The 27,139-nt window shown below is 44.3% G+C and overlaps 1 protein-coding gene across 2 annotated transcripts in view; it reads right to left on the reverse strand.

Annotated features, from left to right (window-relative positions):
* IRX4 (iroquois homeobox 4) overlaps positions 1 to 23,649 on the reverse strand; it is a 43,461-nt gene extending 19,812 nt beyond the window's left edge. The window contains exon 1 of one of the 2 annotated variants that reach the window (XM_060774617.2): positions 23,321 to 23,649. The gene's annotated coding sequence lies outside the window, so the exon portion shown is untranslated. Of the gene's footprint in view, positions 1 to 18,582; positions 18,991 to 23,320 lie in introns of those variants that run through there. The other variant, XM_060774619.2, reaches the window with a different exon arrangement.
* Between the last annotated feature and the right edge of the window lie 3,490 nt (positions 23,650 to 27,139).

Genomic DNA, 27,139 nt, shown 5'->3' on the forward strand with positions numbered 1-27,139 from the left:
TTTCCATCCTTAGTCTATGAGACACAAAAAATTAAGAGTCCCCCCAGAACTGCAGGAACCCCCGGTGGCGCAGTGGGTTAAAGCACTGAGCTGCTGAGCTTGTTGATCAAAAGGTCACAGGTTCGATTCCAGGGAGCGGCGTGAGCGTCCGCTGTCAGCCCCAGCTTCTGCCAACCTAGCAGTTCGAAAACATGCAAATAGGCGGGAAGGTAACGGCGCTCCATGCAGTCATGCCGGTCACATCACCTTGGAGGTGTCTACGGACAACACCGGCTCTTCGGCTTTGAAATGGAGATGAGCACCACACCCCAGAGTCAGACGTGACTGGACTTAATGTCAGGGGACTACCTTTACCTTACCAGAACTGCAAGCACTATCTCAAGAAAATATTGACAATTTATTCACACTGTCATTACTTGCAGCAATAGCCGATGTAGCGAAGCAACCAAGTGGGGGGGGGGGGGGGGTTAGATTTGAAGACGGGGGCGGGTGTTGAATGCTCTCATTAAGGAGACCAGACTTGGTGGGGGTGGTTGACAGGGGCGGAGCTGCAGGCTATTGAAGGCTGCTCTGCCCCTGCTGTGCTCTTTGCTTCAGCGTGAGCTAAGAGGCAGGTTTCAACCCTCCTCCCCGAAATTTTCAAAACTCCCCCCCCCCCCCGAAATGTTCAATCTTCCCAGAATTTTTTTTTCTGGCTACGGCCCTGGCTCACGCCAAAGCAAACAGCACAGCAGGGGGCAGAGCAACCTTTAATAGCTTGCAGCTCCGCCCCTGTCAACCACCTCCACCAAGTCTGGCTTCCTTAATGAGAGCATTCAACACCCGCCCCCCCCCCCAAACTTGTTTGCTTTGCAACATCGGCTATTGCTGCAAGCAATGACAGTGTGAATAAATTGTCAATATTTGCTTGAGATGCTGCTTGCAGTTCTGGAGGGACTCTTAATTTTTTGCGTCCCATAGACTTAGCATGGGGATTTCGTTAACCAGTTAAAATTCATGAGTAAACCAGGTTTTTTTTATATAACCTGGATTTGGGGAGGGGGGTTGATCCCCTACCCCCCCCCCCCCCCCGCTACAGGCCTGCGTCAAGCTAACCCAACCGGACCGCCTTCCACCTGGAAACCAATGCCCTCACTGCGGGAGAAGATGCAGATCAAGAATAGTTCTCCACAGTCGCCTACGTACCCACCGCCAGTACACTGATCTTGGAAAACTATCCTACTCTGACAACGAGTAATCACCTAAGTAAGAAAAAGGCGCAGGCAATCGAGAGGCACAGCAAATCTCTTCTTCTTTTGCTGACTGTTGGCCTGGACGTTGAAAAAACAGCTTTGTTTTCGAAAGGTGGATATTACGTCCTTGCTTTGGGGATACTGAGCAAAACGAGGAAGCAAGCACACGTGTGAATGGCCTGCTTTATCGCAAGAAGGACAACAGGGACCCGGCTACTTGACAGCTCTTATCAATACCCCTAATACCCGCTGAGGCTATTTTTTTTTCCGTGTCAGTAGCGACTTAATGATCCAAAAAGCTATAGACCAATCTCCCTGTTGTGCCACCTCTACAAAGTTCTGGAGAGACTTTTTTGAATAGAATTATGAAAAAACTAGACCCATGTCTGATTCCACAGCAAGCTGGAAAGGCGAAAGCTGCACATCGCAAGTGCTGAACCTGACTCAGCACATAGAAGATGGTTTTGAAAGGCAGCAGATCACAGGAGCTGTCTTCATAGACCTGTCAGCGGTTAATGATACTGTGAACCACCGCCTCCTCCTGAGAAAAATGTATAATATCACAAAGGGCTACCACCTCACCCGCCTCATAGGAAACCTGCTACAAAACAGGAGCTTTTTTGTTGAGTTCCAGGGCCAGAGGAGTAGATGGTGGAAACAGAAGAACGGCCTGCCTCAGGGGAGCGTGCTTACTCCATCCATGTTCAAAATCTACACAAATGCCCAGCCACTGCCAGAAGGGACAGAGAATTTCATCTATGCTGATGATCGTGCCATTACTGCTCAAGCAGGGAGTTTTGAGATGGTAGAACAGAAGCTCTCCGAAGCTCTAGGTGTTTTTACTGCCTATTACAGGGAAAACCAGCTGATCCCCAACCCATCTAAAACACAGACATGTGCCTTTCATCTCAAGAACAGACAAGCATCCCGAGCTCTGAAGATCACCTGGGAAGGAATCCCACTGGAGCATTGCAGCACACCCAAATACCTGGGAGTCACTCTGGACCGTGTTCTGACCTACAAGAAGCACTGCCTGAATATCAAGCAAAAAGTGGGCACTAGAAACAATATCATACGAAAGCTGACTGGCACAACCTGGGGATCACAACCAGACACAGTGAAGACATCTGCCCTTGCGCTATGCTACTCTGCTGCTGAGTATGCATGCCCAGTGTGGAACACATCTCACCACACTAAAACAGTGGATGTGGCTCTTAATGAGACATGCCGCATTATCATGGGGTGTCTGCACCCTACACCACTGGAGAAATTACACTGTTTAGCCGGTACTGCACCACCTGACATCCTCCAGGAAGTAGCAGTCAATAGTGAAAGGACCAAGGCAGTGACACCTCCAGCTCATCCCTTGTTTGGGTATCAGCCAGCACGTCAACCTCTTAAATCAAGACATAGTTTTCTAAGAGTTTTCTCACTGGAACACCCCAGCAAGCAAGAGTCCAAAAGTGGCAGGCTCAAACCCAGAACCTCAATCAATGGCTGATACCAAATGAGAGACTCCCCCCTGGGCACACAGAAGACTGGGTGACTTGGAAGGTGCTGAACAGACTGCTCTGGCACCACAAGATGCAGAGCCAACCTTAAGAAATGGGGATACAAAGTGGAATCCATGACATATGAGTGTGGAGAAGAGCAAACCACTGACTACCTGCTGCAACGCACCCTGAGCCCTGCTACATGCACAATGGAGGACCTTCTCACAGCAACACCAGAGGCACTCCAAGTGGCCAGCTACTGGTCAAAGGACATTTAATCAACTACCAAGCTTGCAAACTTCATGTTTTGTTTGTTTGTTTGTTAAAAAATGCAATACAACTGTTTGGTTTGCTCCTGACACGATAAATAAATAGTGACTTGAGAAACTGCAAGTCGCTTCTGGTGTGAGAGAATTGACCATCTGCAAGGACATTGCCCAGATGTTTTGATGTTTTGCCATCCTTGTGGGAAACTTCTTTCATGTCCCCACATAGGGAGCTGGAGCTGACAGACGGAGCTCATCCATACTCTCCCCGGATTCGAACCTCCGATCTTTCCAGCCTTCAGTCCTGCCAGCACAAGGATTTAACCCAGTGTTTCTGAACCTGGGGGTCGGGACCCCTGTGGGGGTCGCAAACGGGTGTCAGAGAGGTCACCAAAGACCATCAGAAAACACAGTATTTTCTGTTGGTCATGGGGGTCTCTGTGTGGAAAGCTTGGTCCAGTTCTATCATTGGTGTTGTTCAGAATGTTCTTTGATTGTAGGTTAACTATAAATCCAGCAAGTACAACTCCCAAAAGTCAAGGTCTATTTTCCTCAAACTCCACCAGTGTTCACATTTGGGCATACTGAGCATTCATACTACGTTTGGTCCGGATCCATCATTGTTTGAGTCCACAGTGCTCTCTGGACGTAGGTGAGCTACAACACCCAAATTCAAGGTCAATGCTCATCAAACCCTTCCAGTATTCTCTGTTGGTCATGGGAGTTCTGTGTGTCAAGTTTGGTTCAATTCCATCATTGGTGGAGTTCAGAATGCTCTTTGATTGTAGATGAACTATAAATCCCAGCAACTATAACTCCAAAATGACAAAATCAACCCCCGCCCAACCCCACCAGTAGTCAAATTTGGGGGTACTAGGTATTTGTGAAAAATTTGGGCCAGTGAATGAAAATACAAGCTGCATATCAGATATTTACTGTACATTATGTTTTATTAGAGTAGCATAATGACAGTTATGAAGTAGCAACGAAAATAATGTTATGATTGGGGGGGTCATCGCAACATGAGGAACTATATTAAGGGGTCACAGCATTAGGAAGTTTGAGAACCATTGGTTTAACCCATTGCGAGGGGGGGCGGCTCTATAGCTGAGGCTGATGCAAACTTGCAGGATTTTGAAAGCATTTCCTGCACATACATTTGGCAATGTCCTCCTGTAAGCCCTACAACTAGACTAGGCCCATGGAAACAAATGGACACACACACATGCATAGACACATACACACAGATGGGCTAGTGGATCAATTGGGGCAGTTGGAACTAACATTTAGGCAGATCATTATCTCAGGAATATTTTGACACCATTTCTGCAAGCTAACAAAGTGAAACTGTAAAACTCTATGTGTTTTGGAAGGCTTTCATAGAATCATAGAGTTGGAAGAGACCTCATGGGCCATCCAGTCCAACCGCCTGCCAAGAAGCAGGAAAATCACATTCAAAGCACCCCCGACAGATGGCCATCCAGCCTCTGTTTAAAAGCTTCCAAAGAAGGAGCCTCCACCACACTCCGGGGCTGAGAGTTCCACTGCTGAACATCTCTCACAGTCAGGAAGTTCTTCCTAATGTTCAAATGGAATCTCCTTTTTTGGAGTTTGAAGCCATTGTTCGGCGTCCTAGTCTCCAGGGAAGCAGAAAACAAGCTTGCTCCCTCCTCCCTAGGACTTCCTCTCACACATTTATACATGGCTATCAGGTTTCCTCTCAGCCTTCTCTTCTTCAGGCTAAACATACCAAGCTCTTTAAGCCGCTCTTTATAGGGCTTGTTCTCCAGACCTTTGATCATTTGAGTCACCCTCCTCTGGACACATTCCAGCTTGTCAATATATCTCTTCGATTGTGGTGCTCAGAATTGGACAAGGTATTCCAGGTGTGGTCTGACCAAGGCAGAATAGAGGGGTAGCATGACTTCCCTGGATTTAGACACTAGACTCCTATTGATGCAAGCAAAAATCCCATTGGCTTTTTTTTTTGCTGCACATCACATTATTGGCTCATGTTTAACTTGTTGTCCACGAGGACACCAAGATCTTTTTCACACATACCGCTCTTGAGACAGTTGCTGTATGGCCATGTTCCAGAAGCATTCTCTCCTGACGTTTTGCCCACTTCTATGGCAGGAATCCTCATAGGTTGTGAGGTATATTAAAAACTAGACAAGGGGAGCTTATATATCTGTGGAATGTCCAGGGTGGGGAAAATAACTCTTGTCTGCTTGAGGCAAGTGTGAATGTTGCAATTATTCACCTTGATTAGCATTGCAAAGACTTGCAGCTCCAAGGCCTCTAAGAATAGCTCTCAATTGTTGTGTTTTGGTTAATTTTTAAGTTTTCGTCTTCATTTGAAACCTGTATATGTATATATTGCCTTGAAGGGTAGGTAAATGTTACCAGGTCTGCCTCTACAAGACCAGTGACAAAAAGACTTGCCTGGACATCCTAGAAGCAAAGTGTTAGCGTGAAGGGAAGTCATGGTTCCTAGCTTAGATTACATTCTTTGACTATTACTACCATGAATGCATCTGATCTCACCTGATTTGGAAACCTAAACAAAACTAGGCCTAGTGGGTGCTTTGATGGGAGATCAACAAGCAATTGTCAGAACCCCAGATTGGTCCAGGCAACGGATGATACTGGGTAGCTGTGGCCAGAATGGACAATATTGAGTTAGATGGGCTGACTCAATGGGGGGCTGTTTCTAAGTTCTTTGGATTAAAGCTCTTCTTGTGCTCTCTTTCAACATTTGGAACACATGGGTCACAGAGGATGGTGATGGTAGACATAGGAGTTGTCTTGATATAATTACTTGCCTGGCAAAGTACTATGTGCTGCTGAATAATTTTAATATTCCTACTTTGCGAGGTTATGGGCCCAGGTCAACAACTTGGCATGAATGATTTTTTTAGAACTCTTGTGACAACAGGTACCTCAAATGTGCTATCCTCTTTCTGGTCTCCTTCCTCTCATGTTATTTCTCACATTTCTTAGAGCAAATAAACTGGCTTTTTAACCCTTTGTTTCCAATAATAATAATAATAATAATAATAATAATAATAATAATAATAATAATGGATTGCAGAGAAACAAGAAAAGCTGACATGATATGAGGATTTAAAGATCGAACTGCAAAGACTCTGGCACAAACCAGTAAAGGTGGTCCCAATGGTGATCGGCACACTGGGTGCAGTGCCTAAACACCTTGGTCTGCACTTAAACACAATTGGCGCTGACAAAATTACCATCTGCCAGTTGCAGAAGGCCACCTTACTGGGATCTGCACGCATTATTCGCTGATACATCACACAGTCCTAGACACTTGGGAAGTGTCCGACGTGTGATCCAATTCAACAGCCAGCAGAGTGTCTGATATGGACTCATCTTGTTATGTTTCAAATAATAATAATCTTTATTTATACCTCACCACCATCTCCCCAAAGGGGACTCGGGGCGGCTAACATGAGGCCAAGCCCAGAATTACAGTACAACAAAATAAAATAAAATACAAACAGCAAATAACAACATCAAAATAAAATACATAAAATAACAAAATGAAATAAACAGGTGCAAAATAATGTGATGACAAAATTTAAAAAGCACGCTGGGCATGCCAAATGCACAGAATAAGATTGATAAAACCTGGAGTGAGATAAGTAAATGGAGAAGTATGTGTCTGTGGGGATCCATGTTCTTCATCTAAGACAGGGGTCCACAAACTTTTAAACAGAGGGCCAGGTCACAGTCCCTCAAACTGCTGGAGAAATGGATTATAATTTGAAAAAAAAATGAATGAATTCCTATGCACAGTGCACGTATCTTATTTGTAGTGCAAAAAACACTTTAGAACAATACAATAATTAAAACGAAGAACAATTTTAACAAATATAAACTTATTAGTATTTCATTGGGAAGTGTGGGCCTGCTTTTGGCTGATGAGATAGGATTTTTTTTTTGTCGTGTCAGGAGCGACTTGAGAAATTGCAAGTCACTTCTGGTGTGAGAGAATTGGCCATCTGCAAGGACATTGCCCAGGGGACGCCAGGATGATTTGATGTTTTTATCATCCTTGTGGGAGGCTTCTCTCATGTCCCCACATGAGGAGCTGGAGCTGATAGAGGGAGCTCATCTGCCTCTCCCCGGATTTGAACCTGCAACCTGTCGGTCTTCAGTCCTGCCGGCACAGGGGTTTAACCCACTGCGCCACTGAGATAGGATTATTGTTGTTGTTGTGTGCTTTCAAGTCATTTCAGACTTAGGTTGACCCTGAGCAAGGGCCAGGTAAATGACCTTGGAGGGCTGTATTTGGCCCTCGGGCCGTAGTTTGAGGACCCCTGATCTAAGATATGAAGGGCCACAAAAAATGTTTAAACAAATGTTTCTCACTAAATACTGAGTTGCCTTCTAGGAACATCTACTCTCCATGCCATTTAATCTAAATCACCCACCTTCTCCTAATAGTAACTATTCACTCTGTCTTCCACTGATCACCTTAAAACCCCAGGAATTGTATAATGAGATCAGATAGCTCCATCCCCCCCCCCTTTTTTTTGGCTACAAATAAGATTGTTCTTGCCTAGACAAAAGCAGGAGGCAGAGTTGGGCCTAGTTTAGTTTCTCATTGTCTGTGCATCCCTATCCTGCTTCTGTTTGAGTTACACATCCACAATAACTTTTGATATTAACAAAATGTGTGGTTTTAAAATAGCTACCAATCCCAGTCTTAAAATGCAGAGATTTATAAGAAAATAAAATAAAAACAACACCAGCAATTCCAAAATCTTCCTTCCTTCGCTTTTGTCTTTCTTTCTTTTTCTTTCTTTTCGTTTTCTTTCTTTCTTTCTTTCTTTCTTTCTTTCTTTCTTTCTTTCCCCCTCCTTCCCCCTTTCCCTTTTTCTCCCTCCCTCCTTCCCTTCCATCCTTTCATCCTTCTTTCCTTCCCTCTTTCCTCCTTCCTTCCCTCTCTCCCTCTTTCTCCTTCCTTCCTTCCTTCCCTTTTGTCTTTCCTTCTCTCTTTCCTCCCTCCTTCCCTCTCTCTCTTTCTCCCTCCCTCCATTCCCTTCCACCTTTTTGTACTTCCTCCCTCCTTTCTTTCCTTCCTTCTTCCTTTCATTCCTTCCATGCTTCTCTTCCTCCTTTTCTTCTCTTTTTTCTTTCCTCCTTCCCTTTCACCCTTCTTTCCTTCCCTCTTATCTCCCTCTTTTCCTTCCTTTTTTTCCTTCCTCCTTCCCTTCCACCTTTCCCTCCTTTCTTCCCTCTTTCTTCTCTCCTCCCTTCACTCCCTCTTTTTCCTTTCTTCCTTCCCTTTCATCTTTCCTTCCTTCTCTATTTCCTCCCTCCCTCTTTCTCCCTCCCTCCATTCCCTTCTACCTTTTCATCCTTCCTTTCTTCTCTCTTTCCTTCCTCCTTTCCCTCCTTCCTTCCCTCCTTCTCTTCCTCTCTCCCTCCCTTCTCTTTTTCCATCTTCTTTCCCTTCCACCCTTCCTTCCTTCCCTTTTGTCTTCCCTTCCTACTCTCTTTCCTTCCCCCTTACCTCCCTCCTTCTCTTCCTTAACTCTTTCTTTCTCCTTCCATCATTCCATCATTCTTTCCTTCCTCTTTCTCTTCCTTCCTTCCATCTCCGGGCAGCCAGTCCTCTTAGCAGGGAGTGCTAGCATGGGGCCCCCAAGTTAGAAAGTTTGCCCTTGCTTGCTGTAGCCCTCGGGCCTTCGAATCTCTTGTGGCCTGAGGTTCTATAAATGTGTTCATTCCTGGCATTTTAAGTTGAATACATGGACAAGAGCATGCATGACAAGTTATTTTCTTGGAAATTCACCAGACTTTAGTAGGGATGAGAGCAGCTCTGTAGGCATAAAAGCAAAATCTAATTGTTAGATACAAATCTAAATTTTATCTAAGCCCATCAAAGTCCTGGGGGTAGGAGAAGTAATAAAACGCTCAGATGAAAATTTTTGAAAACAAATGCTCTTTAAATGTAATTAAATCCAGTGTTTAAGCATGTTTAAACCCAAGGTTTTGAGGTTACACTGTATCAATGTACTGTTCTGGAAAGTGGAATGAACAGAAGCTGAGTTGGAAGGAAAAAGGACTGAAATGGAAAAGCATACAGGATCTTGACAGGCTCACTATCTACAAGATGGTTGTGAAGATGCAAAACTGCACTTAGAGCAAAAGAACTCTCAGAAGAGTTTTGATGGAACAGTGCAAGTTTCCCCAAGCACACACACTGTATAGGCCTCTGGGATGGTAGCTTGCCTGGGTTGTATATGTAAGATATTAGGTAGGACAAGATATCTGCAAGTCCCTCAGATACTTTGTTGTTGTTCATTCGTTCAGTCATCTCCGACTCTTCGTGACCTCACGGACCAGCCCACGCCAGAGCTCTCTGTCGGCCGTCACCACCCCCAGCTCCTTCAAGGTCAAGCCAGTCACTTCGAGGATGCCATCCATCCATCTTGCCCTTTGTCGGCCCCTTTTCCTTTTACCTTCCATTTTCCCCAGCATAATTGTCTTCTCCAGGCTTTGCTGTCTCCTCATGATGTGGCCAAAGTACTTCAATTTTGTCTCTAGTATCCTTCCCTCCAATGAGCAATCGGGCTTTATTTCCTGGAGGATGGACTGGTTGGATCTTCTCGCAGTCCAAGGCACTCTCAGCACTTTCCTCCAACACCACAGTTCAAAAGCATCGATCTTCCTTCGCTCAGCCTTCCCTAAGGTCCAGCTCTCACATCCATAGGTTACTACAGGGAATACCATGGCTTTGACTATGCGGATCTTTGTTGCCAGTGTAATGTCTCTACTCTTTACTATTTTATCGAGATTGGACATTGCTCTCCTCCCAAGAAGTAATTGCCTTCTGATTTCCTGGCCACAGTCTGCATCTGCAGATACTACTCAGATACCTCAGATACTACTGAAGAGCTAATCCCAGCAGTTCTAGCCAAGACAGTCAAATAACATCAAGTGCATGCATAACACGAACCCCCACAGCTAATGTAAACTCATTGCCAACTATGTTTATTTTGAACAAGGCTCATTTGAATGTACCTCTAGCCTCTTGGGTTAATCCTACAGCAACCTTTGACATAGCTTGTAATCATGTACACAGTTATTTATGAGTAAATCCCTAGTAAACTCAATGGAGCTCACTTCCTGCATAGAACCACGTTGTTTAAACTTCTATTGATGAAGAATTGTCTCTTCATAGTAAGCAGAAGACAATATTTTCAGCCAAAGGAAGTGATCATAGAGGGGTTGAGAAGCAGGTTAACCCTAAATTATACATCTATATAAATAATAATGTAACGTTCGTTTGTGGGATTAACAGAACTCAAAAACCACTGGACGAATTGACATCAAATTTGGTTACAAGACACCTAACAACCCAATGTATGTTCTTCACTCAAAAAATTGTTTTTGTCATTTGGGAGTTGTAGTTGCTGGGATTTATAGTTCACCTACAATCAAAGAGCATTCTGAACCCCACCAATGATGGAATTGAACCAAACTTAGCACACAGTTCTCCCATGACCAACAGAAAATAGTGGAAGGGTTTGGTGGGCAGTGTCCTTTGGTTTTAGAGTTGTAGTTTACCTACACCCAGAGAGCACTGTGGACTCAAACAATGATGGATCTGGACAGAGGCGGCCCTAGGTAATTTTCAATGGTAAGCAAACAGTATTTTGGCGCCACCCTGCCCCCCAACCAATCACTGATATATATTTTCTGTTTGTCGTGGGAGTTCTGTGTGCCATATTTGGTTCAATTCCATCATTGGTGGAGTTCAGAATGCTCTTTGATTGTAGGTGAACTATACATCCCAGTAACTACAACTCGCATATGTCAAGGTCTATTTTCCCCCAAGAACGCCTCAAGAGCGCCCCTGGACAAAATCAACTATGCCGCAAAGGCTTACTTTGCGTAATGGCTTGAGCCGCCCCTGGGTCTGGACCAAATTCTACATGAATACTCAATATGCTCAAATGTGAACACCGGTGGAGTTTGGGGGAAATAGAATCTTGACATTTGGGAGTTGTAGTTGCTGGGATTTACAGTTCACCTGCAATCACAGAGCATTCTGAACCCCATCAACAATAGAATTGGGCCAAACCTCCCACACAGAACCCCCATGACCACCAGAGTGGGCCACAGCAAGGCGTGGCAGGGGACGGCTAGTAATAACCACTATGTAACACGATTTTGTTCCTGAGTGATAAATATCATTTCCTAATTGGCTCTATAATAAAAACATGGGAAAAGTTGATTAAACCGCAAAAACTTTGTGTTTTGCCAGACATCCTGCAGCACGTTATGTTCAAGTTTTTCAATGAATCTCTCATAGAGTCTCAACCAAGTCAACCTGGTTTGTGGAATCCAATTCAACCTAGTTTGTGACTGTCAAAGTAAATACTACAGAATTAAGCAGGAAATAACAGGGCTGTTGTAGGTTTTTTTTCTGGGCTATATGCCCATGTTCTAGAGGCATTCTCTCCTGACATTTCGCCTGCATCTATGGCAAGCATCCTCAGGGGTAGTGAGGACCCCACTACCTCTGAGGATGCTTGCCATAGATGCAGGCAAAACGTCAGGAGAGAATGCCTCTAGAACATGACCATATAGCCCGAAAAAAACCCTACAACAATCCAGTAATTATGGCCATGAAAGCTTTCAACAATACAGGAAATAACACTTTAAACCAGGAAAATATTTTCCTCCCCAAATTTTGTTACATAGTATTAATCCCAAACATGTTTTTTCCCCCTAGTGACATGTGTGCCCTAAGATCCTTATGGAGAGGGACTGGAAACAATCTTCTTAGGCTTAAGGAATAAAAGTAGGAAGCTGTTTAGAAAGACTAACACTGCCAGTGTGTACCTTCCTGCTTTCAGACAGGCTTTTCCTTCCAAAACGTTCACACCCACCGGGGTGGGCTTAAACCTTGGACTGCGAGAGAGTCAAGAGTCAGCTATGGAAAATCCACCCAGTGGCTTAGGAGGAGTCACACTCTCTCAGCTTCAGAGGCAAAGGAAGCTTAGCCAGACTTGCTTTATGGTAGCCATAAATCAGAAAGGAATTGAAGGCACACTATACAAATATGTTTAAATATTGCCTCATTCAGGTTCCATAAATATATAAAATATATAAAAAATATAAAATAAATATAAAATTATAAAAATAACTAGCCATCTCCTGCCATGTGTTGCTGTGGACCAGTCTGTGCATATGTGTTTTGCATGTGAATATATGTGTATATGCATATATTTGTATATGTGTATATGTATATGTGTTTGTGTGTATATATATGGTATTGCACATGTGTTGTAATGTTTTTAAATAATCTTTTGGCTTATTAAGTTTCTTCTGCTGTTACATTTTTATTTATATAGACTAGCCGTCCCCTGCCACGCGTTGCTGTGGTCCACATGGGGGTTCTGTGTGGGAGGTTTGGCCCAATTCTATCACTGGTGGGGTTCAGAATGCTCTGTGTTTGTAGGTGAACTATAAATCCCAGCAACTACAACTCCCAAATGTCAAGATTCTATTTCCCCCAAACACCATCTGTGTTCATATTTGGGCATATTGAGTGCTTGTGCCAAGTTTGGTCCAGAACCATCATTGTTTGAGTCCACAGTGCTCTCTGGATGTGGGCGAACTACAACTCCAAATCTCAAGGTCAATGCCCACGAAACTCTACCAGTATTTGCCTTTCCTATGCTCTAATCCCCAAGGCTCACTTCAAAAGTTCTCTCTTCCTGTCTAAATCCTTCACAGCTCCCTCTTCCTGACTATCCTTCTACACTCAGGGTTTGGTGGGCAGTGTCTTTGGTTTTAGAGTTGTAGTTTACCTACACCCAGAGAACATTGTGGACTCAAACAATGATGGATCTGGACAGAAGTGGCCCTAGGTATTTTTCAATGGTAAGCAAACAGTATTTTGCCCCCCCCCCCCAACCAATCACTGATATATATTTTCTGTTTGTCGTGGGGGTTCTGTGTGCCATGTTTGGTACAATTCCATCATTGGTGGAGTTCAGAATGCTCTTTGATTGTAGGTGAACTATAAATCCCAGCAACGACAATTCTCAAATGACAAAATCAATTTTTTGAGTGGAGGACATAAATTGGACTGTTAGGTGTCTTGTGTCCAAATTTGATGTCAATTCCCCCAGTGGTTTTTGAGTTCTGATGGTAGTACGAACTACCATTACATTTTTATTTATATAGATAAGATAAATACATACATATATATGTGTGTGTGTGTATAATATTAAATAAATATAAAATATAAAAATAATTATATATATAATATTTTTGTATTTATTTTATCTATGTATTATTATTTTATATAATTTTTATATTTTTATATTTTTATTTTATATTTATAGATAGATAGATAGATAGATAGATAGATAAAATAAATACATACATACATGTGTGTGTGTGTATAATATTAAATAAATATAAAATATAAAAATATAAAAATAATTATATATATAATATTTTTGTATTTATTTTATCTATCTATCTATCTATCTATAAATAAATATAAAATAAAAATATAAAAATATAAAAATTATATAAAATAATAATACATACACACACAGAAAAAAAAACCCAGAAAAGTGAGAAGTCTCAGAAAGGGAGCCTCTTGGCTGGGGAAACTTGGAGTGGGCCAGTTAACCCGAGTTTGCAAGCGGTGTGAGTGTGTTCCTGGGAGGGAGGGCAGCTGGGGCTGAGGGAGGGGAGGCGAGGAGAGGAGTGGAGACTTGCTGCCTGGGTTCAGACATGCGAAGAGCCCCCGGGTCAGCCTCTAATTAATGATGATGTTGCCTCCTTCTCCCCAGCTGGAAGACTCGCTGCCTCCCAGGGACGAATCTGCCGGCTCTGACAGCTCGATTGAGGGTGATGGATGACTATCTGGAGACCGCAGCACACCGAATATTATTATCATCATCATCGCGGCGGCGTAATTGCTATAATTTACCGAGGCAAGGCTTGGGCTCCGAGAGGACCGAGGGGAAAGCAGCTTCCAGGGATGAGAGGAGGCCCCGATCCCTGGGAAAGAAGGGGAGCTTTCTCTGGAGTCATAGACCCACGTAATGCAGACCAAACTGCATTATTGGGCAGTAGATCCAGCCTATGCTTACCGTCACAACTGTCCCCCAAGTGTAGTGACATTTAGGAACCTCACCTTTTTTCCTGGCGTATAAAAGCTAGGGGTGTTGTGTGTTTTCCGGGCTGTGTGCCCCTATTCTAGCACCATTTTCTCCTGACTTTCCCCTACATCTTCTTCAGATAATTGTTCGTATATAGAAAATGGGAGAAATGGACAGCGATCTTGGATTAAAGAGGATACATTAACCACCCAAAGCAGAACGGATTGATTCATCCACCTCCCTTGGCACACATCTTGTGCTCTCCTACTGGGTTCTTAATCTGGATCATTGGGGTGAGGATAGGGTACATCCCCCAACCCACCCCCCTCAGAAGCTCAGGATCCGGATTTGGACCGTCCTGGTTGTTTTAATTCGCTTCACAAGCGTTCAGACGGGCTCTTTTGAAGAGTCCCTTCGACCCAGCAAATGCGACCACATAGGAGAGCGATGGCCTTTCCTTTTCATGCTTCCAAAGCAAGCTTGACCTCATTCAAGTTCCAAAATCTTTTCCCTTTTCCATACAGGGGCCTGTCATCCAAGAAGGAAGGAGGAGAGGAAGGAGGGAAGAAAGGAAGGAAAGAATTAAAGAAGGAAAGAAGAAAAGATTGAAGGAAGGGAAAGCACGAAGGAAGGAAGGAAGGAAAGAAGGAAGGAAGGAAGGACAGAAGAAAAGAAGGCAAGAACGAAGGAAAGAAGGAAGGAAGGAAAGAAGGAAGGAAGGAAAGTAGGAAAGAAGAAGGAAGGAAGGTGGAAGGAATGAAAGAAGGAAAGAAGGAAGGAAAGAAGGTGGAAGGAAAGAAGGAAGGAAGGAAGGAAGGAAGGAAGGAAGAAAAGAAGGACGAAAGAAAGGAAGACAGAAGGAAGAAAAGAAGGAAGGAAGGAAGGAAGAAAAGAAGGACGAAAGAAAGGAAGACAGAAGGAAGAAAAGAAGGAAAGAAGGAAGGAAAGAAGGACGGAAGGAAGGAAAGATTGAAGGAAGGAATGCAAAAAGGAAGGAAGGAAAGAACGAAGCAAAGAAGAAGGAAGGAAGGAAAGAAAGAAGGCATGAAGGACAGAAGGAAAGAAAAATTGAAGGAAGGCAAGAAGGAAGGAAGGAAAGAACGAAGAAAATAAAGAAGGAAGGAAAGAGAGAAAGAAGGAAAGAAGAAGGAAGGAAGAAGGAAGGAAGGCAAGAAGGACAGAAGGAAAGAAAGATTGAAGGAAGGAAGGCAAGAAGGAAGGAAGGAAAGAACGAAGAAAGTAAAGAAGGAAGGAAAGAGAGAAAGAAGGAAGGAAAGAAGAAGGAAGGACGGAAGGAAGGAAGGAAGGAAGGAAGGAAAGCAAGAAGGAAGGAAAGAGTGGAAGGCAAGAAGGACAGAAGGAAAGAAAGATTGAAGGAAGGAAGGCAAGAAGGAAGAAAGGAAGGAAAGAAGGACGAAAGAAAGGAAGAAGGGAGGAAGGAAAGAAGGAAAGCAAGAAGGAAAGAAAGAAGGAAGGAAAGAAGGAAAGCAAGGAAGCACGCACACAAGCAAGCAAGCAGGCAGGCAGGCAGGTCACCCACCCAAACTAAGCACCCGTTGAGTTTCTTGAGTTTCGACAACCCACCTTTCGGGGCAGATTCCCTGAAACTTAAGGGTGAAGATCCCACGGGGTGATACCCACCCTACGGTGCCTTGCGCCTCGGGCCCGGGGTTTCTTTGTCCCAGCGCGCAGGCGCGGCCTTCTGAGGGGCAACGGGAGCGCGCGCCTTCTCGCCTCTCTAAAGTGGAAACGTCCAAAGGGGAGGGTTAGAGGCAGAAAAGGTGACACAGGTCCAGAATCCTCCTTTGGAAACCCGAAGGCGCGCGCCGAGAGGCTCTTGCTTGGTTGTGAAGCCAGGCAGTTCCTGGCTTCCTTCCCCCTTCTTCCCTCTCTCTGCCACACAAGATGTCATTTTAAATTGGGGCCAAAGGGCCGGTGAACTTTAGCCAGCAGAAGTGGCGTCTCCAAATGCACCCTGAGCTTGGATCCGAAGCCAGAGGTTCCTCTGAAGCCCCCAAACTCTCTGTCCTATGCCTTTTTCTTATTGACTTCCCCTACCTTGATGCAGTCGGGACTCTAGAGAGTCTCCTTGGGCGGATCACACTCTCTCAGCCCCAAGAGGAAGGCAATGACCAACCTCTTCTGAACAGATTTTGCCAAGAAAGTCTCAAAGCGAACAACAACACCAATCTCCGTGTATTATATTCTTTCCGGCCAAGACACGCAGTTTTATTCTATTATTATTATTATTATTATTATTAAGGAGATAATAATAATAATAATAATAATAATAATAAGGAGACTTCCTTAATAGCATTATTATCTCAATAATAATAATAATAATAATAATAATATAAGGAGACCAGAATAAAACTGCAGCTTTCCATAATAATAATAATAATAATAATAATAATAATAAATAGAAAGGATATTTCCCCCCTGGGAAAAAGGTTAGGCTGCTTTTCACTCCCACCCCCCCTCTTCTCCCAACTTCAGCCCGGTGGTGCAGTGGGTTAAACCCCTGTGTCGGCAGGACTGAAGACCGACAGCTCGCAGGTTCGAATCCGGGGAGAGCACGGATGAGCTCCCTCTGTCAGCTCCAGCTCCTCATGCTGGGACTTGTATGAAGCCTCCCACAAGGATGGTAAAACATCAAAAACGTCCGGGCTATGTACCCTGGGCAACGTCCTCGCAGACGGCCAATTCTCTCACACCAGAAGCGACTTGCAGTTTCTCAAGTCGCTCCTGACACGACAAAAAAAAAAAGCCCTGGAAAGTTGATCTTACCAGCACTGTTCCAACTGGGATGTTGTGTGGTTTATATCGGTGCTCTAGAAGCAATTTTCTCCTGAGTTGTTGTAGCTTTTTCGGGCTGTATGGCTATGTTCCAGAAGCATTCTCTCCTGACGTTTCGCCTCCATCTGTGGCAAGCATCCTCAGAGGTGGTGAAATTTGTGGAAACTAGTTTGTGGAATCACTGGGTAGTGGTAGGTTTTTTGGGCTGTATGGCCATGCTCTAGAAGCATTCTCTCCTGACGTTTTGCCTCCATCTGTGGTAAGCATTCTCAGAGGTTGTGAGGTTTGTGGAAACTAGTTTGTGGAATCACTGGGTAGTGGAAGGTTTTTCGGGCTGTATGGCCATGCTCTAGAAGCATTCTTTCCTGACGTTTCGCCTCTATCTGTGGCAAGCATCCTCAGAGGTTGTGAGGTTTGTGGAAAACTAATTTGTGGAATCACTGGATTGTGGTAGGTTTTTCGGGCTGTATGGCTATGTTCTAGAAGCATTCTCTCCTGACGTTTCACCTGCATCTGTAACAGGCATCCTCAGAGGTTGTGAAGTTTGTGGAAACTAGGAAAATTGGGGTTTGTGGAAGGTCCAGGGTGGGAGAAAGAACTCTCAGTCTCAGAGGAAGGCACTCTAGACCTTCCACAGATAAATAAACCTAGTTTCCACAAACCTCACAACCTCTGAGGATGCAGGCGAAACGTCAGGAGAGAATGCTTCTAGAACATGGACATACAGCCCCCAAAACCTACCATAACCCAGTGATTCCGGCCATGCAAGCCTTCGACAAGAAATTTTCTCCTGTCGTTTGGCCTGCATATGTGGCTGGCATCTTCAGAGGATCCCAAGTGCCCCCCTTTGCCTCCAGCTTTCCTTGCTTCCCATCTAAGGTCTTGGGAAGAAAAGGGGTCTGCCAACCTAGCAGTTTGAAAACATGCAAATGTGAGTAGATCAATAGGTACAGCGGGAAGGTAACGGTACTCCTTGCAGTCATGCCGGCCACATAACCTTGGAGGCGTCTACGGGCAACGCCGGCTCTTCGGCTTAGAAATGGAGAATGAGCACCACACCTCAGAGTCGGACACGACTGGACTTCATGTCAGGGGGAAACCTTTCCCTTTACCTAATAATTATTACTAATAATAGTGATTAATAATTATTACTAATAAATGGCTAACAATTATTAATACTAATAATTATTATTCATTGTTAATACTAATAATTACTTATTAATATTAATATATATATTATATATAATATATATATTATATTTAATATATATATTATATATAATATTATATATAATATATAATATATATTACATATTATAATATAATATAATATAATATGTAGTATAATTATATAATATATATTATATAATAATATAATATAAATAATATAATAATAATAATAATAATAATAATAATAATAATATAAAATATTATTATCCCTTTACCTATGCGTTGTTTTGGGTCCTTCCCAAAAGGAGCAGAAACACAACCTCGTTTCATTAACACAGCAAGGAAGACACAAAACACAACCGGGTGTCCCACACATAAGGGGAGAAAATGAATGCCTATCATCCACAACAACAACCCAACGGTGTGGGTCTCTTTCCGCGCCAACCTTCCGCAAACTCACCTTTTAACAGCAGTTTTTGGACATGTATAGAAATAATTCTCCTTCCTCTGCTTCCTCTTCGCCTTCTTTCCCCCTTTCCCAGCTCTGTTTCACCACCCAAGTGGTGAGTGGACAATCCTAGCCATTCTCAGCGTTAAATCCGCAAGGAAAGCCCAGAGATTTCCTCGGAACCTTTGCCCGACTCTATATTTCGGAGTAAAGCTGGGGTCTTCTGCTTCCAAGCGGTAGGGGAAGCCCTAGGAACCGAAAATCCTGGAAATGTCCTGCTTGCCCCGAAGAAATTTGAACGCCAGCCTCTGCGGAGTCCCAACTGCAAACCCGCATTGGAGTTTAAGAACAGTTGGAAACAGCCTTGCATAACCCATTGCGTCACACTTCTTTTCCTAGCTGAGCCCCTCTGGGCGAATTCTCCCCCCCCCCCCCACTCGTGAAAGAGAGATATAACACACCAATCTGATTGGTCCTCTTCCAAAGAATGTTGACCCCCTTCCCCGATGGCCAAGCCTTCCCCAAATGCAAGCAGGACTAATAAAGATGGTCAACATTCATACACCAACATTCATACTTGAGTTCTTTCTCCCACAGATATATAAACCTCACTTGCCTAGTTTCCAACAGACCCCTCAACCTCTCTGAGGATGCCTGCCATAGATGCGGGTGAAACGTCAAGGCTCTGGAGAACAAGCCCTATGAGGAGCGGCTTAAAGAGCTGGGCATGGTTTAGCCTGAAGAAGAGAAGGCTGAGAGGAGACATGATGCCTCCCATAGATGCGGGTGAAACGTCAAGGGTCTGGAGAACAAGCCCTATGAGGAGCGGCTTAAAGAGCTGGGCATTGTTTAGCCTGAAGAAGAGAAGGCTGAGAGGAGACATGATGCCTGCAGTAGATGCGGGTGAAACGTCAAGGGTCTGGAGAACAAGCCCTATGAGGAGCGGCTTAAAGAGCTGGGCATGGTTTAGCCTGAAGAAGAGAAGGCTGAGAGGAGACATGATCGCCATGTATAAATATAAGGTGGCGCAGTGGGTTTAATGCCACTGTGGCACATTCGTCTAGGTCAAACTCCATACTGATGTCAGTGCTGAAGATTCTGACTTTGTTGGTCTATTATTATTATTATTATTATTATTATTATTATTATTATTATTATTATTTTATTTGTCGTGTCAGAGCAACCAGTCCAGCAACACCGGAAGCACTCCAAGTGGCCAGATACTGGTCAAAAGACATTTAACCAACTACCAAACTCACAAGTCTGTTTGTTTGCTTTGTTCTGTTAGAAATGTAATATATTATTATTATTATTATTATTATTATTATTATTATTATTACAGCACCTAGTAATCACTCCCATCCAGGTACTAACCAGAGTTAAACCCCTGTGTTGGCAGGACTACGGGGAGAGGCGGATGAGCTCCCTCTATCAGCTCCAGCTCCTCATGTGGGGACATGAGAGAAACCTCCCACAAGGAGGATAAAAACATCAAATCATCCGGGCGTCCCCTGGGCAACGTCCTTGCAGACGGCCAATTCTCTCACACCAGAAGCGACTTGCAGTTTCTCAAGTCGCTCCTGACACGACAAAATAATGTAATGTAATGTAATGTAATAATATAATATAATATAATATAATATAATATAATATAATAATAAATATATAAAAAACATACAACAACCCAGTGATGCCTCAAGCAACCCAAGCATTGAATGAAAGGGAATATAAATATAAATATGTAAACAATGTAAAAATATGCCTTCGACATATATATATATATATATATATATATGTATGTGTGTGTGTGTGTGTGTGTGTGTATGTGTGTGTGTGTGTGTGTATAATTATAAATATATAATATTATATATATATATACACACACACACACATATAATGTTGAAGGGTTTCATGGCCGGAATCACTGGGTTGTTGTAGGTTTTTTTCGGGCTATATGGCCATGTTCTAGTGGCATTCTCTCCTGACGTTTCGCCTGCATCTATGGCAAGCTTCCTCAGAGATCTCACTAACCTCTGAGGATGCTTGGCATAGATGTAGGCGAAACGTCAGGAGAGAATACCTTTAGAACGTGGCCATATAAGCCCGAAAAAACGTACAACCCATGTATAAATATGTGAGAAGAAGCCATAGGGAGGAAGGAGCAAGGACTAGGAACAATGGCTTCAAACTACAAGAAAGGAGATTCCTTCTGAACTTCCTGACTGTGAGAGCTGTTCAGCAGTGGAACTCTCTGTCCCGGAATGTGGTAGAGGCTCCTTCTTTTGGAAGCTTTTAAACAGAGTCTGGATGGCCATCTGTCGGGGGTGCTTTGAATGCAATGTTCCTGCTTCTTGGCAGGGGGTTGGACTGGATGGCCCATGAGGTCTCTTCCAACTCTATGATTCTATGAATGCTCCTGGAACATTGCCATACAGTCCGGAAAACTCACAGCAACCCAACAAACAGGGAGGTGTTGGCCCTGCTGGGGTTTGCTTGCTTGACCTCTCCAAAAACTCACCTTACTTAGACATAGGCTGAATCTTCACCTATGTGGTCCATGCAATATTATTATTATTAATTATAATAATATTAATAATTAATATTATTATTAATAAAATTAATAATAATGATAATAATAATAAAAAACTTTATTTATACCCCACAAACATCTATAACATAGTCCGAACTGTATTTGGCATTGATCTTATAAACGGCATTATTTGGCAGTGCAGATCCAGGCATACTTTCCCCCACAAATTGGTTTCTGAAGTACCAAGAAGTCCAAGTTCAAAGCTATGCGATTTAAAAAAATTATATGCACAGTGTCATGCCGCGATTGCTGTACAAACAACCGCCAGGTTCTTTCGCAATAACCGAATCTGGGGCAAGTGAGGCCCCTTCTACGTTGCCCTATAAAATCCGGATTATCTGCTTTGAACGGGATTTGATAGCACTGTGGACTCACCTGCTTTGATTATATGACAATGTAAATCCAGGCCCCTTCTACACTGCCATATAAAATCCAGATTATCTGCTTTAAACCTGATTATATGGCAATGTAGACTCGGCTGCTTTGATCATCTGAATTCTATGGCATATGGAGATCCAGGACCCTTCTACACTGCCATATAAAATCCTGATTACCTATTCTGAACTGGACTATATGTCAGTGTAGACTCTTATCATCCAGTTCAAAGTAAATAATCCGGATAATATAGCAATATTGTTCCAGTTTGAGCAGAGTTTTCAGGTTTCCTCTCGGGACAGGTTTTAGGTTCGAGTTCTTCTCATTCGGATCCAGGCCCTTTCTACACTGCCATAAAAAATCCAGATTACCTGTTCTGAACTGGACTATATGGCAGTGTAGACTCTTATCATCCAGTTCAAAGTAAATAATACGGATAATATAGCAATATAGTTCCAGTCTGAGCAGAGTTTACAGGTTCTCTCTTGGGACAGGTTTTAGGTTCGAGTTCTTCTCATTCGGATCCAGGCCCTTTCTACACTGCCATATAAAATCCAGATTACCTGTTCTGAACTGGACTATACGGCAGTGTAGACTCATATAATCCAGTTCAAGGCAAATAATCTGGATAATACAGTGATATAGATCCAGTCTGAGCAGAGTTTCCTGGTTCCCTCTCGGGACAGGTTTTAGGTTCGAGTTCTTCTCATTCGGATCCAAGCCCTTTCTACACTGCCATAAAAATCCAGATTACCTGTTCTGAACTGGACTATATGTAGACGCTTATAATCCAGTTCAAGGCAAACAACCTGGATAATATAGTGATATAGTTCCAGCCTGAGCAGAGTTTCTGTTCTGAACTGGACTATAGGGCAGTGTAGACTCATCGAATCCAGTTTAAGGCAAATAACCTGGATAATATAGTAATATAGTTCCAGTCTGAGCAGAGTTTCCAGGTTTCCTCTGGGACAGGTTGTAGGTTCGAGTTCTTCTCACTCAGAGCCTTTCTACACTGCCATATACAATCCTAATTACCTGTTCTGGACTATATGGAAATATAGACTCGTATAATCCAATTCAAGGCGAATAACCTGGATAATATAGTAATATAGATCCAGTCTGAGCAGAGTTTCCAGGTTCCCTCTCGAGACAGGTTGTAGGTTCGAGTTCTTCTCATTCGGAAAAAGGAGAAAAATGCCTCCGACCCTGGTTCCTATTCAGGCTGGATCTACATTGGCACAGAACTGCGCTGTTTGTCCAGTGCAGACCCACAAAAGCTGCGTTATATGATTCTACACTGAACATATAATGCAGTTGAATGGCAATGTGTAGATTCAAGTTGGGGAAGAAACCCTCCTCTGTTGACTTTCTCCCTTCCCAAGTCAGTTGAATAGGGCTCTTCCACACAGGCTCAGCCATATAACCCAGAATATCTGCTTTGAACTGGATTATCTGAGTCCACACTGCCATATAATCCAGTTCAATGTGGATTCTAGACAGCTGTGTGGAAGCGACCATAGACAAAACCCCCCTAAACTTTTTTTCTCCATACGGAAAGTCAATATTTCGCTTCTTTAGGACCTTTCCTCAAGGTAGTTGGGCTCCAAGCGGAAGAAGTTGCTCTTACCTCGAGGTACGGACAAAAGGCAGGCGGCTGCGAGTCGGAAAGGAGTCGAGGAGGTAAGGGATAGAGAGGAAAGGGAAAGGAAGCCAGGGGAGAAGCAGGGACTGAGTTAGCAGTGAGGTGGGCGCTTCTCCCTTTCTCCCTCCCTCCTTGCCGGTTACCTGGCGTCAGTCGGGGCCGCGCCTAGGCTCTCCGGGGCAGCTCGGGCTGGTCTCCATGTTTGCGCCTGGCTCGCACCGGCTGGCTTTGCGGGGCGGAGAGGCGGCGGCGGGAGCAGCAGCAGCGGCGGAGGCAGCGCGCTAATGGAGACATCGCGCGGCGGAGCGGAGCCCAAGCTGGAGTCGCACCGGAGAGGGAGTGAGCGAGAGAGAGACACACACACACACATACAGAGAGAGAGAGCGCCTCCGGTCCCCAGCCGCCCTCCACCGGAGGAGGAGTGACGTGGGAGGCTCTCCGACACAAGCCCCCCCTTTCCTGCCGCTGCCCTCCTTCCTCTTTTCTCCCTCCCTCCTCTTCCCCTCTTCAGCTCAACTTTCCCAACCTGGGTGAGCTCTCCTCCTCCTCTTTCTCCTTCCAAGAGACTCAGAAGGGGTGGATTCTCCCCTGAGTTACAAACATCCCACTTAGGAACGACTCCTAGTTAAGACAACAGCAAGTGAGAGAAATCAACCCCTCCCACGGGAAATCCACTCATAGAATCATAGAATTAAAGAGTTGGAAGAGACCTCATGGGCCATCGAGTCCAACCCCCTGCCAAGAAGCAGGAATATTGCATTCAAATCACCCCTGACAGATGGCCATCCAGCCTCTGTTTAAAAGCTTCCAAAGAAGGAGCCTCCACCCAGGGGCGGCTCATCCATTACGCAAAGTAAGCAGTCGCAGTACACTTTTGTTTTGCCAGGGGTGCAGAGGCGCCTCTGTAAATGCCCCTCAGCCATGACTTGAGGAGCGCCTCCTCGGCTCACAACAGCCCTAGCAGTCCGGGGGAAGGCTCAGCAACCTATTACGCAAAGTAAGCATTTGCAGTATAGTTGATTGTGCCTAGGCGCACTCTTGAGGCACTCTTGGGAGAAAATAGACCTTGACATATGCGAGTTGTAGTTACTGGGATGTATAGTTCACCTACAATCAAAGAGCATTCTGAACTCCACCAATGATGGAATTGAATCAAATATGGCACTCAGTACTCCCACGATGAACAGAAAATATATATCAATAATTGGTTGGGGGGGAGGGTGCCAAAATACTGTTTGCTTACCATTGAAAATTACCTAGGGCCGCCTCTGCCTCCACCACACTCCGAGGCAGAGAGTTCCACTGCTGAACGGCTCTCACAGTCAGGAAGTTCTTCCTCATGTTCAGATGGAATCTCCTCTCTTGTAGTTTGAAGCCATTGATCCACGTCCTAGTTTCCAGGGAAGCAGAAAACAAGCTTGCTCCCTCCTCCCTATGGCTTCCTCTCACATATTTATACATGGCTGTCATATCCCCTCTCAGCCTTCTCTTCTTCAGGCTAAACATGCCCGGCTCCTTAAGCCGCTCCTCATAGGGCTTATTCTCCAGACCCTTGATCATTTTAGTCTCCCTCCTTTGGACACATTCCAGCTTGTCAATATCTCTCTTGAATTGTGGTGCCCAGAATTGGACACAATATTCCAGGTGTGGTCTAACCAAAGCAGAATAGAGGGGTAGCATTACTTCCCTGGACCTAGACACGATGCTCCTCTTGATGGAGGCCAAAATCCCATTGGCTTTTTTTTGCTGCCACATCACATTGTTGGTTCATGTTTAACTTGTTGTCCACGAGGACATTGTCCCCCATTCTGTATCTTTGCATTTTGTTTTTTCTGCCTAAGTGGAGTATCTTGCATTTGTCCCTGTTGAACTTCATTTTGTTAGTTTTGGCCAATCATCTCTCTAATCTGTCAAGATCGTTTTGAATCCTGCTCCTGTCCTCTGGAGTATTGGCTATCCCTTCCAATTTGGTGTCGTCTGCAAACTTGATGATCCTGCCTTCTAACCCTTCATCTAAGTCATTAATAAAGATGTTGAACAGGATCGGGCCCAGGATGGAACCCTGTGGCACTCCGCTCTCATCACTTCTTTCCAGGATGAAGAGGAACCCTCTGGGTTCGTCCACTCATAGAATCATAGATGACCTCATGGGCCATCCAGTCCAACCCCCTGCCAAGAAGCAGGAAAATTGCATTCAAAGCACCCCCGACAGATGGCCATCCAGCCTCTGTTTAAAAGGAGCAAGGAAGACTCCAGCAATACATGGAGAGAGAGTTGCCAAATATATAAGCTGGGTTTGGAAAAGGCAGAGGAACAAGAGACCAAATTAACAATATCCACTGGATAATGGAGAAAGGCAGGGAGTTTCAGAAAAAACATCTATTTCTCTTTTATTGTTGCGACCCAGAGCAGGAAACTTGTATGCAGAACACATCATGCGATGTGTGGGGCTTGAAGAATGCAAAGCTGGGGTGAAAATTGCTGGAAGAAACATTAACAACCTCAGATATGCAGATGACACCACTCTGATGGCCGAAAGCGAGGAGGAGCTGAGGAGCCTTCTAACCAATGTGAAAGAAGAAAGTGCAGAAGCTGGGTGGCAGGTCAACAACAAAAAAACCCCAAGATTATGGCAACAAGACTGATTGATAACTGGCAAACAGAAGGAGAAAATGTGGAGGCCGTGACAGACTTTGTATTTCTAGGTGCAAAGATTACTGCAGATGCAGACTGTGGCCAGGAAATCAGGAGACGCTTACTTCTTGGGAGGAGAGCAATGTCCAATCTCGATAAAATAGTAAAGAGTAGAGACATCAGACTGGCAACAAAGATCCGCCTAGTCAAAGCAATGGTATCCCCCCCCCCCCCCCCCAGTAACCTACGGATGTGAGAGCTGGACCATAAGGAAGGCTGAGCAAATGAAGATAGATGCTTTTGAGCTGTGGTGTTGGAGGAAAGTTCTGAGAGTGCCTTGGACCACCAGAAGATCCAACCAGTCCATACTTCAGGAAATAAAGCCCGACTGCTCATTGGAGGGGAGGATAGTAGAGGCAAAGATGAAGTACTTTGGCCACATAATGACAAGACAGGAAAGCTTAGAGAAGACAATGATGCTGGAGAAAATGGAAGGAAAAAGGAAGAGGGGGCAACCAAGGACCAGATAGCTGGATGGAAGTGACTGGCATGACTCTGAAGGAGCTGGGGGTGCTGACGGCCAACAGGGAGCTCTGGCGTGGGCTGGTCCATGAGGTCACAAAGAGTTGGAAGTGACTGAATGAATAAGCAACAACAAAGAAGGAGCCTCCACCACACTCCGGGCCAGAGAGTTCCACTGCTGAACAGTATTCACAGTCAGGAAGTTTTTCCTAATGTTCAGGTGGAATCTCCCTTTCTTGTAGTTTGAAGCCATTTTTACTCATCCTAGTCTCCAGGGCAGCAGAAAACAAGCTTGCTCCCTCCTCCCTATGACTTACCCTCACATGGTTATCATGTCTCCTCTCAGCCGTCTCTTCTTCAGGCTAAGCATGCCCAGCTCTTTAATCTGTTCCTCAGAGGGCTTGTTCTCCAGACCCTGGAAGAGTTATCATGGGAAAAAGGTGTCTCCCTCCACTGAAGCTTTCTCACCGAGCCTTGGTTCCACAACAAGCCATGTTTGTCAAAATTCAATTATCACAAGGAAAGAAAATGAGGCACAGGCAGCAAAACAACCACCTCAGGGGTGTCAACCCTTCCTTGTTCTATCCAGAGCATATAGGGACCTCCTTCTAGAGAGAATCCGCCCCAGGTAATATCCATTTGGTAATTTGTCATACTGTTTCTTAGGAAAAGGTCCATCTTTGCTTTTGTTTTTTATGGATGCTCCCATTAGAAAACATATATGGATGTGAGTGAACTACAATTTCTCAAATCATGGGTCAGTCCTCCCCAAACCCCGTCAATTTGGAAAGTTGGCCATGTTGAAT

The sequence above is a fragment of the Anolis sagrei genome, chromosome 4, assembly GCF_037176765.1.
Source record: "Anolis sagrei isolate rAnoSag1 chromosome 4, rAnoSag1.mat, whole genome shotgun sequence".
NCBI classification, from domain to species: Eukaryota; Metazoa; Chordata; class Lepidosauria; order Squamata; family Dactyloidae; genus Anolis; species Anolis sagrei.